Below are 15,361 nucleotides of genomic sequence, written 5' to 3'. Positions count from 1 at the left end.
ACTCCCACCGCAAACCACACCCCAACCCTCCCCACCCCCACCACCCCACTCCAACCCAGCCCTCCAGAGACGATCAGCTAAAACCAGGTGAAATCTCCCGATCTCATCCTTCTCATCCTTAAGGCTGAAAATCTCACGATCTGGTACTGGATCCATGCTATAGGGGTAGAACACTGCATGGTTCAGTGTATATTCGCAATTGCCAGGCGGAATACACTAGATCTGCCATGTAATACGTTTGTGATTAACTTAAGTTCCTAGTTTGATTGACGCAAGTAGTTGGGCATGAAAATGGATGAGTGGGAATCCCTAAAAAAAGGAGAGGAAGGACAATTTTGGAATGAAGGGGGTGGTAAAAATTAATTGCCACTTGTGTATAACGACAGTTGCCACCTTTCGTTGTCAGTAACTGCCATCTAGTTGACCTGTTGCTTGCCATCCCTATCTTCTATGTGCAAGCAGCGAAAGAATACAATTCTTGTGGATTGTTGATGCGTTCTTGTTCATGCAGCGATTGAGAACACATTGGAAAGAAGCGAGACACAGAAAGAATGAATCACGAAGATGGCACTGATACTTGGGGTTCTCAAAGGCCAGAAACGCCCCCTTGGAATGCATCAGAGTACAGTCAACTCATCTCTGCAGGGCCGTTGCTGCCACTACTAGAACAATATGCAGGCGTTGGTATGATGCGTGATAACAAAAGAACAGAACGGTTGCCATCTTGGCAACGATGAAGATGACATTCTACTTATGTCGTACACTGTCATTTTTTTTGCAGGTTCTTATGACCAAAACACTCTTAGGGGGGCCCCGTGGCAAGTTCAGTCGCAAGGCGCTAACACTGACAAATGTATGGGTAGCCAACTTCAACTAGCTAATATGGCTAATCAAGGTAACGCAAACGAAAAAAGAGCACATACTGGTGTGGACATGAAAAATGAACATGCAAAAAAATGGCAAAAGGACTCACGAGTTATCACGGGTGAAAATGCAGAGCCTTCATGCAGCACGTGGCATCAGGCAGCACCCATGTACCTGCCATCGACGTCATACACAGGTGAGTACATAAAAAGTGAAGTTGCGGATGCGCACTTAGCAGAAGGAGCATAGTTGACAACTGCAATTGCCATGACTGGACATCTACAATTGCCATGTGTAAACAATTGCAGTTGTCATCCCTGGACAACTGTTGTTGCCATCCCTGGACAGCTGCAGTTGCCATGGAGGAAAAACTGCAGTTGCCATGCAAGTGCAACTACAGTTGCCATGCCATGACAACTGCAGTTGCCATGAAGGAACAACTGCAGTTGCCATACCGGTACAACTACAGTTGCCATGCCAGGAAAACTGCAGTTGCCACGTCAGGCGGCAACTGCAGTTGCCGTGCTAGCACAAAACTGCATTTGCCATGAATTGACCAACCACTACTATGCTTACAGGTTATTACGGTGGTGGTAACCCGGCAAACGTCTCGTGGCAAGCTTCACAAATTGCAGGTGGAGCATGTCATTTTGGTGTCACAGACCACACAAGATGGTCACGTGCAGCACAACAAGGTAAGGAAAAAAACTGAACCACAAAACAGCACTACATTTGTTTTTCTGGCAAAAAAAACCGCACGTGCCGAGAAAAAAGAATTGAAGCAGTGATGGTGGACAAAAACCAAGCATAAAACGCTGACAAGTGGTTGCGTGTAAATGAGTCATGTATTGTCTTTGAAAAATTGCCAACTGCTAAAAGCATGTCTGCATCACTAATGGTTGAACGCATTTAACCTAGTGAGATCAATCTTATAATGCAGTAGTTTTGTTGCTAGAACACAGTGGTTGCCATTTGTTGGTTGCAGTGTTTGCCATGTATGCAAGACTGCAGCTGCCATGCATATAGAACCCAAGTTTTCGTACTAAAATAAAGGAGCTTGTTGTCGTGCATTGGCAAACAATAGTTGCCATGTTTGTTGAACCGTAGCTGCCATGACTGGACAGCTATAGTTACCATACATGTCCACGCACAGACTTACGGTTTGCTGTTTGAAATGATGTCATGCCAAATCACTCGAATTTGATGTGATCCGTTGCGATAAACATGTTATTCAAACAAAAATCTTACTCTCGTACCTGTTTTTTCTATTACAGGGCCTACAACTACAATGAACAGCGGCGCGGGGACATCTACTGCGGGGAGCTCTGAGCGCACGGAAGACGCGTTCCACCAGCCAGCAGACAATCATGCCGCAAACAATTTCGAGTCGGAGTCGGAAATGGCAATCATTCCAGCAATGCCGACAAGCACCCCTTTGAACACAAGCACTGGCAACACTCAAGTAGATGGAACTGCCGCCGATACTGAAGTGAATGATGAAACTGACGACGACGCACAAGGGGATGAAGATGGTGGGCAATCAGAGATCGTGGTACCTCAGCCACCGTACGTTGGGCAGAGATTTGAATCATTCGAAGAAGCAAAGGAATTCTACCAGACATATGCAAAGTTCCATGGATTTGCGGTCAACACCGAATACCATAGGAAAATTAAGAAAACTAACGAGTACAGCAGAGGTGAGATGAGGTGCCACAAGGCACGAAGGAACAAGAAGGTGAAAGGTGTTGCACCTGTCGTTCCGGAATGAAAGAGAGGTATCATTCTCAAGACTGAGTGCCCTGTCCGGTGTAAGCTAAACATAGATGGTACACAGTGGGTGGTCACTGAATATTTTGACGAGAACAGCCACAAACTCATAAAGAAGTTCGACCTGGTAAAATTTCTGACCGCCCACAGAGGGTTCACCCCCGTAGAAAGGCAATTCGTAAAGCTGCTACACGATTGTAACGTCGGTCCATCAAGAATGTTCCAGATACTATCGCTCATCCACAGCAAAAAGGGGACTCTGAGTAGCATGCCATACATACCAGCTGACGTCACAAACCTACAGGCCAAATACCATAGAGAGAGCAAGTTGGCTGACATAGAGGCCACAATGGCCTACTTCAATGAGAAAGTGAAGGAAGATCCAGATTTCTTCTACAGGATAAGGTTGGACGATGAGGACCGTGTCAGGAACATGTATTGGGTGGATGGTGCTGCAAGGAGAGCCTATAAACATTTCTGAGATTGCATTTCATTTGACGCGACGTACCTCACCAATATGTACAAGATGCCATGTGCTCCGTTCATAGGAATAAATAACCACAATCAGTCATTGCAGTTCGGCTGCGGGCTCGTTTGGAACGAAGACACGGATGGGTACGTTTGGCTGTTCAAGACCTTCTTGGAGTGCATGGATGGACTTGCTCCGATGAACATAATAACAGACCAGGATTTCAGCATGCGTGCAGGCATAGAGGGAGTCTTTCCGTTGGCAGTGCACAGGCACTGCAGGTGGCACATTATAAAGAAGGCTGAGGAGACGCTAGGACCGTTCTTTGCTGACCGTCCAGAGCTCCACAAGGCATTCGAGCTGTGCGTGGACCACAGCTTGACGGTGGAGGAGTTTGAAAGGAGCTGGATGGCCATGATAGAAACATATCAAGTCCAAGACAACGAGACGCTTGCTAGCCTGTGGGAGAAGCGAATGTACTGGGTGCCGGCCTACTTCATGCAGTGCTTCTTCCCCTTTCTGCAGACTACGCAGCGCAGCGAGGGGTTCAATGCTGTTTTGAAGCGGTACGTGAGCCCTGGCAACTCATTACTACAGTTTGCCAAACAGTACACAGCTTTGCAACAAAAAATTCTAGGATCTGAGCTACAGCAAGAAGCTACCACCGCACTAAAGCAGCCGAGATTGCTAACGTGTTTACCGATGGAGAGGCAAATGAGCAAGATATACACAAACAAGATCTTTAACAAGTAAGTAAGTTGCGTTATAGTCTTATTTGCACAAGAATGAATACAGTAGGGGCCATGTAGAATGCAATGCAGTTGCCATGATCTGAGGATGCCATGTTTAATGAACTAATGTTTAACATGATTACTCAACTGCAGTTGCCATGTTTAGTGAACCACTGTTTTTGTTATGCTTGCTCAGCTGCAGTTTGCCATCTTCAAATGGAATGCACTTGCCATGTTCAATGAAATGCAATTGCCATGTTTAATGCACTGTAATTCCACTAGGCATGTTGTATGCAAAATTCCAATGCCAAAATGAAAATGTTGTGTAGTTGCCATGTTTACTGAACTGCATTTTGCTATGTTTTCTGAAATGCAAGTTGACATGTTTCCTGAAATGCAAAAATGCCATATTTGCTCAACTGAGGTTGCCATGTTTAATGAATGCAGTAGCCATGTTGTAAGCATTGTGCTTCTATTTGGGATGTTTGTATGGAAATGACAATGGCCAGTTGGAAGTGCAATGCAGTTGCCATGTCTAATATACTACATTTGCCATGTCTAATGTACTACAGTTGCCATGTGTAATGTACTACATTTGCCATGTCTAAATGTACTACAGTTGCCATGTCTAATGTAATACAGTTGCCATGTGTTATGTACTACAGTTGCCATGTGTTATGTACTACAGTTGTCATGTGTTATGTACTATAGTTGCCACGTGTAACAGAAAAACAAACAGAACTTGCAGATTCCAGGAAGAAATAAAGCGTGCCAGCATGTTCACGGCTTTCCAGGTGGACGAACATACTTTCAAGGTGTGTTCCATTCTGGGCATGTCGGATTCAGAACCTGAAGACCCGGACAAAGGAAGGAACTACTTCATGAAAGCCTCGATAGAACAAGGCGAATACCACTGCCAATGCTGCAAGTTCGAACGGGACGACATTGTGTGCTGTCACATACTAAAAGTAATGGACATGAACGCTGTGACATGGATGCCCCTCCATTTCATAAGGCGGCGATGGACTTGGGACGCTGACGACGCGTTTGCGCCCCAGACAACAAACGCAGTTCTGGCTGTGCATGACGAGAGACCTGAGGCAACCATGGAAGCCGTGAGGCACGTTGTGCTGACAAAGAACTATGCTGAGCTAATTGATGAAGCGTGCAAGAGTGATGAGACAGCGAGAGTCGCAGAAAAACACAGGAAGGCACTGAAAAGAGAGCTTGATGAGATCAAGAAGAGGAAAGTTGAGGAAGCCTTACACCGTTTCCCCCGCACATCAAGTGTGCCTTCATCCACGAGGCCATCATCTAAAAACCTGGAGATAGGATCTGGAACAGCAAGCACACAGACCCAGGTCAGGAACCCACCCCGTTCCATCACAAAGGGTCGTCCAAGAGAAATAAGGTACAAGTCGGGATTGGAGATTCAAGCAAAACACAAGAAAACGAAGAAAGGGGCAGGCAATCCATAAGCAAAAATTGGGGCGATGTGATATGGTCCTTGTGGATATTTTGTTTTGTACCCCTAGATGATGAGAATTTTTGTTTTAAAAATAATTGGGATAATGACTCTAGAGGGGCATCAGAAGTGGAAGGAAAATTCATTGAATGGATAAATGCAGTTGCCATGTTGTGGGTACTTAATATGCCATGTTATGTGTAGTTAATCTGCCATGTTATGTGTAGTTAGTGTGCCATGTTATTTTATACTAAATATGCCATGCTATTATATACTAAATATGCCATGATAGTTGTACTGGATCTGCCATGTTAGTTGTACTGGATCTGCCATGTTAGTTGCACTGTATCTGCCATGTTAATTATGCTGGATCTGCCATGTTGTTTGTACTGTATCTGCCATGTTAGCTGTACTGAAAATATGCCATGGTATTTGTAATGACTCTGCATGGCATATATTTCCATGACAAATCAACGCGGTTTAGTGACACATAGTGTGTTGTGTGCAATGTATGGGAAACAAGTTGGAAAAAGCGTAACGTGCATAAACCGCAGCAAAGGTTGTGGCTACATGATCAACCTACCCATGCTAGCCGGTGCAGTTAGCGATGAAAAAGAAGAAGCAAAACAGCCAAAATGAAAAACGACGATGACTTTCACTACCCATGTCTGATGAACTACATTTGCCACCTTTTTTAAAACATCGTAGACGCATTCGAAATAGCAAACCGGTGCTAGAAACGGTGAAACCATAGTAATAATGATAGACATAAAAACATATCTGCTGTAACGCCTAAAAAGGTTCACATCCACACATATATTACAGAGACTATTCAAATATCGCTCACACACCACCACTACATAGTAGGCTACACGGGGTTGCAGTCTTAACATAGCACACAAACATAGTTTTCGACAAGAATAAAGAGATAGTACCTTACATTCCTCGGCAACAGAATGTAAGGTATGCGACCGGTGTGTAACGCCACGTGATCACTTGTACTTCTTGATGACTTTCTTGACAGCTTCCTCCACGAACTCGCGTGCTCCGGACCGCTTGTTGAAATCTTCATTCGTCAACCAGTTCCATGTGTAGATTTTCCGGAGCTCAACGACCATTGTAGCTGTGACAGCAGGGACAAGTCTACCTTCCCACTTTGCAAAGTATTCCAACGTGTGAAAGCCACAGTCCGTCCTGCACAAGAAAAAGAGTCAGGTGAACATGCAAAAAGGACAGACATAGCAAAGATAGACTTCAATTCAGATGTGACAACAAATGAGGGGTTGGTTTGATGTAAATGGCACATGAAGAAGGGGGGTAAGAAATTACGTGTTCCCTTGCTTCACAGTCGCCACGTACTCAGTCGGGAAATGCCTGATCTGGACCTTTGAGTGTTCGTAGTGACGGTTCCATGTCTCTTTGAGGTTGTTGATGAAGAATTCAGCATGCGTAGTAAGGTCTGAATCAGCTTCCGAACGGATTGAATCAAGCACCTCAAAACGTTGGTTCTTCAGGTCAAGACAGATCGCATAGTGGTGACCACACTTGTCGTGTGGGTCATGTGGTGCAAGCTCCTGGAACATGGGGAACATGACCTACATTTAAAAGTGAATGAAATGAGAAGCAGAGTTCACATGAAGAATAGCAAAGGGACAAAAAAATTAGAATCACTTAGAATGCTTGGTTATGAGTGGGGGTGGTTGAAAGAAAAGTTGCCATCCATGTATGAACAAAATTTGCCGTGTATTTTACTATGAAGTTGCCACATAGTTTGCACGGGAAGCAAAAATCAAAAAGTCAGTGTGCATGACAGCTGTTGCCACATGAAAACATCTGCCACAAAAACAGAGTGCAGATGATGGCAAAAAACATACCATGTGAAAAAGCAGCGCAAACAGGGAAGGAGTACTCACATATTTCTTCAGTGTGAGCTTGAATTCACCGTGTTGAGCAAAATTCTTCCTCAGGATTTTGTGGTGGAAGTCACCATCCCATATTTTGCAGGTCACACTATAATGCATGATTATCTTGTCGGCACACAACATTGGTGTGATTGTTGATGTAGTCGATCCCGCATGCAACTACATTCGTCGACATTTTACCGTTTGGCCTCACAGACTCGGCAAGATCGCCCAGGTCGATGTACGTCGCTTCGCATTGAATGACCTTGGTTCTGTCCAAACATGAGCTGTATGAAAACGATATAACATGAAAGAATCATGCCTACTAAGTAAAAAAATGAAAGAACCAAAACGTAAGCGGATCGTGTATAGAATGTACGAAGAAAATGAATGGTAAGAAAAGAGCAAAGCAAAATGAGAGATTATGGGATGTGGCCATTTACGCTTTCAGCTCCTTCATGTGCTTGCTGCTGGCCCTCGCATTTCCAAACCGCTTGACAATATCGTACAGTTGGGTCTGTTCCTTAGTGGCTCTTAATTAGGGCTCGTAGTCTTCCGCGGGAGGTGGGTGAACTACCCTCTGCTGCCTCACAGAACCAGGGGTGGCACCCCTAATGGTATCCTCAGATACCGTATCTGCAGGCACGTTGGAACTTGATTGCCCTTGCCCTCGTGAGGACCTCCTCTACAATGCTGCCTCCTCGATCCTGCGGTAAGCTTCATCAAGTGATGGTGAAATCTCCTCGGGGGTGGCTGCAAGGTTAAAAAAATTGGATTAGGATACCTAGAAATCAAAAACAGATGGATTGTGAGAAGATAGGGTGCATGATGTGAGATGTAGGCACAAAAAGTGGGCAGTTGCCATGTGTGGTACAACTACAGTGGCCATGTCATAGCAACTACAGTTGCCATCTAGTTGGACTATAGTTGCCATGTCACAGCAACTACAGTTGCCATGTTGTGACAACTCCACTTGCCATGTGCTTGCCGTATGGAAAAATGCAGCATGGAAACAAAAAATGCAGGTGACATGGTGCGGCAGATCGAGTTGCCATGTGTGATGCACTATATTTGCCATGTGACAGCAACTACAGTTGACATGTTGAATCAACTTCAGTTGTCACATCGTTGCCCAAAAATGTGAAATACAGCATGGTAGCAAAAAAATGTAGGTGACATGGTGCATCAAATCCAGTTTGCCATGTCATCACATGTCAGTTGCCATCACAAGTGAGAACCCCCCAAAAAATATGATTGCGACAAAAGTCAAAGTACAAAGATGTATACAAGAAAATCATAAGGACATGATAAATGTACCTTGCACTATCGGCTCTGCGAACTTGACAGCCTTCCTGCCCTCGACCATTGGCTACGCCATCATTGCGGGCATGCCTCCCGGGAAAGCAAAGGCAACTGACATAGGATCTTGCACCACCAGTTGATCTTGACTGATGCCAAGGCTGAAGCTCGGTGGGGTGAAGGCCATTGGGTGCCTCTCATGCCTACTGGCCGGACCACGAACGACTTGCGGGGCAGAATCCAAGGGTGAAAGATTGACAAACATATCTGAATCAGATGCTACAGAATGATCGGGCTTATTTGCAGGGCAGGGCGTGTTGTGAGAGGTATCAGTCGCAGCTTTCATGACAATCTTCTTGTTTGGGCTGTAGGGGACACCCACATTGACTGGGAGCCTGGAAGTGCGCAAATTTAAGCTGGGGATTTCCACTCCGGGTAAAGGCGCAGTCTGCTCCGTGCGTTCACGTGCGTCACTCGTGCCCGGCTTGACACCTGCATCAGCTATGCTCCAGACTTCCGGTTTCTCCATCACATTGCTTCTGGCAGGTGGCGGGAACAGTGTGGACGCAGGAACATAACAAGACTCGTCTCTCCTGCTCCTAGCTACAGCCGGTGCGTTGGGTATGTCTGTTGGTTGCTTGCGGGGGCTACGACGCCTAGGTGGAAGACCAGCACGCGAAACAGTCGCCTTAGCAGTATCTGCACCGACAGGAGCTGGAGCTGTTGTGCCAGGACTCTCACCTGTAGATGGCATATCGTTGTGAACTGCCGCCTCAGCCACTTCTGTCGTGGACACAGGAGTGCCAACACGCACGCGCTTGGAATCAGTGTCAGATGAGCGGGAATCTTCCTTGCTTAGGTTCGTCTCGGGGGCGTCCACTTCAACGCTTGCTGATGGGGTGGCATGGCTCACAGCAGCATCCTTCATTGCCAGAAGAGTTGGCAATATTTTAGCTGTCCTGGCGGATACCGACTCGTCACTCCCCGATATACGGATGCCTGTTGTTCTAGCCTGCACATCTGCAGCCGGCAGAGATGGTCGGCCACTAGCATCAGAGTTGGTGGGAGCGGTTGACGGTGCAGCAGCAGTATTGTCGCCTTGCGCCTCAGGTACATCTGAGTTGCCCCCGTTGACAACTTTGAATGCAGGCGTTCGAACGGGTCCTTACTGATATGCTTGGCCCCACGCGTAGTAGTCTTCTTCATCCTGCAAAAAAAATAGAGCACATGAAAAAGGTATTAAAAATGAACAAAAATATGTTTGCCATGGTAGAAATCTTAAAAAAAATGAAAAACAAGTGGAAAAGCTGGTAGTTGCCATGTAAGGGGAACGTGAGTTGCCATGTGTCATAGTTAGCAGTTGCCATACAAAATCTAGGAGCAGTTGCCATGTTGGCCCACTTGAAGAATGATAAAAATGTCTGATCTTCCATGAATGCAATTTCAATCCTACGTGTGGGATGAGCTCACAAGCCAACGGTGAAGATGGCAGTTGCCATTAGGTACAGTAAAGTTACCATTTGGCCTAGATGCCAGTTGCCATGTAAAAACCAATAGGAGTTGCCATACACTTAAAAAAGGAAGGAAAAAATCATTTGGAAATCAGCAGTTGCCACGTGGGGGACGATGACAGAAGACAATGTGACAAGCTAAACGGATGCATTGGAAAATCAAGAAAATATAGCGCTATGACAATGAAAGCGCATGGAAAAAACCTACTTCTTGACTGCCTTCCTCAGGTCTGGCAACACGACAGGATCCCCGATGTTGGTCGTCGTCGTGCTAGGAGGTGACCTGGTGGAAGGGGTGTCACCAGCAATGGGGGCGCCTTTGTTCAACAGAGCAGAAGCACGGGTTGGCGTTGGCGCCTGTTTTTTCGTAACTGCTCGTCCACCAGCTGTCGGCTCGCTGCACGTATGAGATGGAGGAAAAAGAAAAAGGTGGCAATTGTCAGACAGCAAACTCGTTGCCGCACTTGACAAAAACAAGTGCAAACAAGGACGAGTCTGTTCAAAGAAAATAGACAAAAGCAAAAAACTAAAAATAAAAGTCGAACCTCTTCCTGACAGCTACGGGATCAGTCCTAGACCTCTTGCCAGGAGAAACCTGCCCAACACCCTCGGGAGCCCTCCCCCTCTTTGATGGCAAAACCCCCTCGCCTCTCGCAGACGTATGTTCTTTGACTTTCTCCAGTTGGGGGACATCTGTTGCATCCTTGCCCTTGTTACCACTTGCGCGAACTTCAGCATGTTCATCATCATCGGTGTCCTATTCCACATTCTCCATGTCACCGTCGTCATCCTTGCTGAGACTAGCATCTCCACCTAGTTCATCTTGTGTGTCAGCAGGCTCTTGGAAAGTGTTGTAGTCATACTGGCCACGGCAACTGGTTAGCCGATGTGTATGTTCTGGGACAAATGAAGTGAACTGCCTCGCAACCGCATCGCTGTCAGAGCCACTGAGGGACGTCCACTCCTCAACCAACTTCCCGAGCAAGCCGGTCATTCCGGATGCAAACTGCCCTATTAGATGCTCAACAGGTGCCCTAGCCTGTGCACGAAACAAAGAAGCATCAACAACCACCCGTATTGCAATCACTTGCACGACATCAAAAAATACTCCACGGCAAACCATAGATGTAGATCTTTTGATTACCTCGGCAGGGCAAGACGGAGCTGAGTGCACGTCCATCCACTTTCCAAAGTTTTGAGGCCATCAGCTGGAAAGAACAAAAAAAAGCTAGGACGTAAGAGAGAGAATGTAAGTCTCAGCACGAATGAAAAAGAGTTGCCATGTGGAGTGAAACATGGATACAGTACTCAGACAGCCATGGATAACAAAGGTAGTCATCTCTTATGAACCACAGACGGTTGCCACATGCCAAATTGTAAGCATGCCGTGTGGACAAAGAAACCAGAACTAACCTGCAGTTTTCCATATGTGGTGTCAGTAGCCTTGTCTGCGGCAAGCACAGCCTTGACAGCGTTGATAGTCCACGCAGAAACAGCAAACTTGTGCGCAGGCGGCGGGCCTCCAGTCCCAGTGAAATCCACGGTGGACAGATCAAGACAGTCGACGTACATGAGCTGATGCAAAACAATTTTAAAAAGAAAGAAATGTCAGTTGCCATCATGGGTACTGTGTGCAAAAAACAGGATAATATATGTTAACATGATAATCAAATTGATGTGCATGAAGAAGAGAAGGAAAGAAAAAGTTGCCATCTACATGTGCTAATTGCCATCATAGTGTGATAGCAGTTGCCATGTTGCTATGATGGCAGTTGCCATCATAGTATGATGACAGTTGCCATAATAATAAGATGGCAGTTGCCATAATAATAAGATGGCAGTTGCCATATTGTCATTATGCCAGTTGACATAGTGCCATTATGGCAGTTGCCATCTTGTTATGATCAGATTGCCATTTTGTTATGATCAGGTTGCCATGTATGAACAAAAGTGTGTTAAAAAAACAGTGTTCACAGAAAAGAACTGGTAAAAAATACCATTAAATGCAGTCGACAAACCTTTTAGAACATCTTGCTAGAGAATGCATCATGCAGGAAGTCGGCAATAAACTTACACCAATTCATGTTCTTCACATTTTTCAGATCCGCCTGCACCACACAAAAGTTCAGGGCAAAAAGGTTGCTGCATGAGAAATCAAATGTAAAAAACATCGAAAAACACTGGCAGTCACTAGCTTTACACATGACATCGGAGCCAAAAGATTGAAGGAAAATAAAGTAGTAAAGATGGATTATTCACCAGGATGGGGAAGCATTTGTTGCTTGGACGAAGAGAAGTGGTCGGCGCGAAAACAGCTGAGATGAGGTACATGAGTAGCTTCATCTTGAAAACATCTCCATGCGTCGTCATGGCCTGCAGCGAATCTGCCACTGCAGACATGTTCGGCATGGATTCCAACCCGGGAAACAAACGGGGGAACAGCTCTTGCTCGATCTCATTATTGACCTCGTACGGGACTTTGATATGTCCACGAGGCACACCCAAAGTGCAGAACACAGAATCCTCGTTCAACGGTAGTCTTCCACGTCCCGGAATCACGAATTCCCTGGAGGCGGGGTCATAGATCTCACCAAGCCAGTCGCATACAGGGTTGACAATGTTCGTGCACCGGACATCCATCATAGCCTGCATACCTATCTCAGCAGCAGCTCCCTTCTGATCGTCGGTGAATTTGTCAGTCAACGCAGTCAGTCGTTCTTGGGAGGCTCTGTTGCGAATACGTTTCTTCTTCTGCAAAAAAACAGACAAAAAGTGATCAGTTGTTGCCATGTTTTGCAAAAAAGTGAGCAGTTGTTGCCATGTTTTGCAATGTCATGAAATTTTAGTTCGTGTCAGACGACTGCAAGCTCGAGGTGTCACCTAGTAACATAAAACAGGAGGAGGGGTGTGTGTGGAAATTTACCTCATCACCCTCTTTTCTCCGTGCAGTTGCACGATTACGCTGTGGTGGATCCATGAAATCATCATCATCATTTTGATGATCGCCACGAGCCATTCTACTGACATAGGAACAGACCAAATTGTCATGGTGGAAATGTAAATGCAATAGGTAAGCATCTAATCAAGAACCTGGAATTTTTTGCACAATGATAACTGCCACAGCGGCAGAAATGTGCTAGGGTGAAATTGCCGTGCTGAAATGCAACACATACTACAACAAAAGCGATGAAACCACATCTAATTAAGAACCTGAAAAATTGCCACAGTGTGTTCAGATAGCACAAAGTCTTTGTGGCAAAAAAAAATTTGCACCTGCAGTACAATGAATTTGCCACATTGTACTGACAGTAGAATGGCAATAAACATGATGTGGTCAGCCAAAAACTTGCCACATGCAAAGCATATGTATGGCATCTGACACAATTGATATGCAAATTTGGTTGCCACATTATGCAGCCAATTTGCCACACTGTCCTATCTGCAGAATGGCAACAGACAGTGTGTTCACATTCTATTTGCCACATGAATATACTATCCAAGTGGCAATAGGCACACTTGATGTGCACATTAGTTGCCGTCCAGTGTAGTTGGCTGCTGAAACTGCATTGACTACCGATTGTGGCCACTATCACAAATCATTCAGAAAAATTAGTTGCCACAATGAAAAAGCATGTTTGTGGCTACTATCATAGTAATTCAGCAAATTTAGTTGCCACATGGAAGAGCATGTGTGTGGCAACTATCATAGTCATTCAAAAAAATAGTTGCCGCATGGGAAAGCTTATTTGTGGCAACTATCACAGTCATTTCAGTAATTTGTTGCCGCATGGGAAAACACGTTTGTGGAAACTATCACATTTGTTCAGGAAGTTAGTTGCCATACAATCATGATAGTTAATCAACCTACCAAGTTCCCCTCATACTACAGTTTCAAAACCAAACTAACTAGATCCAGGGTTCAATGGTAACTACAGCGACTTCAAATTCAACCTCAAAATTTTCCCCCGAACTGATTGCAAACACAAATTTGAACCAATGCGCATCAAACAAACCGGGAGATACCTGCCCAATCCAAAGGCAAGGCTAGTGCATGCCTCCGGACAGGCGTAACCACACCGACGATGCTGCCGCCGAGACGGTGACGAAACTGCCCAGTGCCACCAAAAACGGCTAGCAGGCGACTTCGCCGCCGGCGGGAACGCCGACGCATCACCGAATCGCCTGAATCTCTACGAATCTCGATCGAGGAATCGAACAAGGGGGAAGGGGGGGAATGCAGGAAGGGATTGCGAGAGTTGCAGCGAGCATTACCTTCAATCCGCAGGAGCTTCGACGAAGCCTCTCCGTTCCAGCGAGCACCACCGACGGCCGCGAACACCGTCGATTCTTTCGCCTCCGTCGTCGCCTTCTCCCCTTGCCTTCTCCTCCAATGGTCTGAACTGCGAGTGGGTTCTGCCAGTAAATGCGGTGCGGGGTGAGTAAATGGAACCGTGAGGGGAGAGGGGACAGAGGTGTGCGACGTGTTTGACGTCAACCGCGATCGGAGCGTGGCGTGCGGGCGCATTGCAGTTCCACCGCACGCCCGAGTGGCAACCGCTGACCGCGGGAGGGCAACCAACGTGCGGGCGAACCGTCTCGCACACCGCACACGCGCCTCATCCTACGTGGCGCAGAAAACCGACCGAATTGTGCCAAGATTCATGCACGAAGTTGGCAACAGTGATGCCTGCGTGTGGTCGAGATGGTGAACGCCCACACGTGTGGGCGTTAGCATTTCCCTATTAATATCTAAGTAAAGTGTGGCGGTGACCCTTAAAAATATCTTACCGTGACATGAAAGATAGCGTCACCTCATGGAGTTTCATTACTGGGTCGGCCCAATCGTAAAAGAAAGAAACACGTACAAATTTAGAAGCAGAGAAGAAGCTACTAGGCCTAGCCCAATAAGTGGCGACGGAAGGGCGCCTTGAGGCGGCAATCCCTATTTGGCGCTGCAGGCGCCGGTTATTATTGTTTTTTGCAAACCGGCGCCTGCAGCCGCGCTAGCTGGGCTCGGCCCATCTTATCTTCCCCTTTCTATTGTAATAAACAGAAAAAAAGAAGATCGCGTCCAGCAGGGTTCGATCCAGCAACCTCCCGATTATTCACGCTATGCAATAACCAGTGGAGCCGTCTAACTACTATTGTTCAGCTAGTGCTTCTTCGTCTTTTTCTACTTATCCGTCTTTTTCTTTTTTTCCTTTTTCTATTTCTATTTCTTTTTCTTTTCCCTTTTTCGTCTTTCTTTTTTTATTCAGAAGTGTTTTGATCTGTTTTTTCACTTTTTATTTTTTATTTTTTATTTGGAACGGTTTTTTTTTGTTTTTTATTCTTTTTCTTTTTCTCCTTTGCTA

The sequence above is a fragment of the Triticum aestivum genome, chromosome 6B (assembly GCF_018294505.1).
Source record: "Triticum aestivum cultivar Chinese Spring chromosome 6B, IWGSC CS RefSeq v2.1, whole genome shotgun sequence".
Lineage (NCBI taxonomy): Eukaryota > Viridiplantae > Streptophyta > Magnoliopsida > Poales > Poaceae > Triticum > Triticum aestivum.
This window is presented reverse-complemented; position numbering follows the sequence as displayed.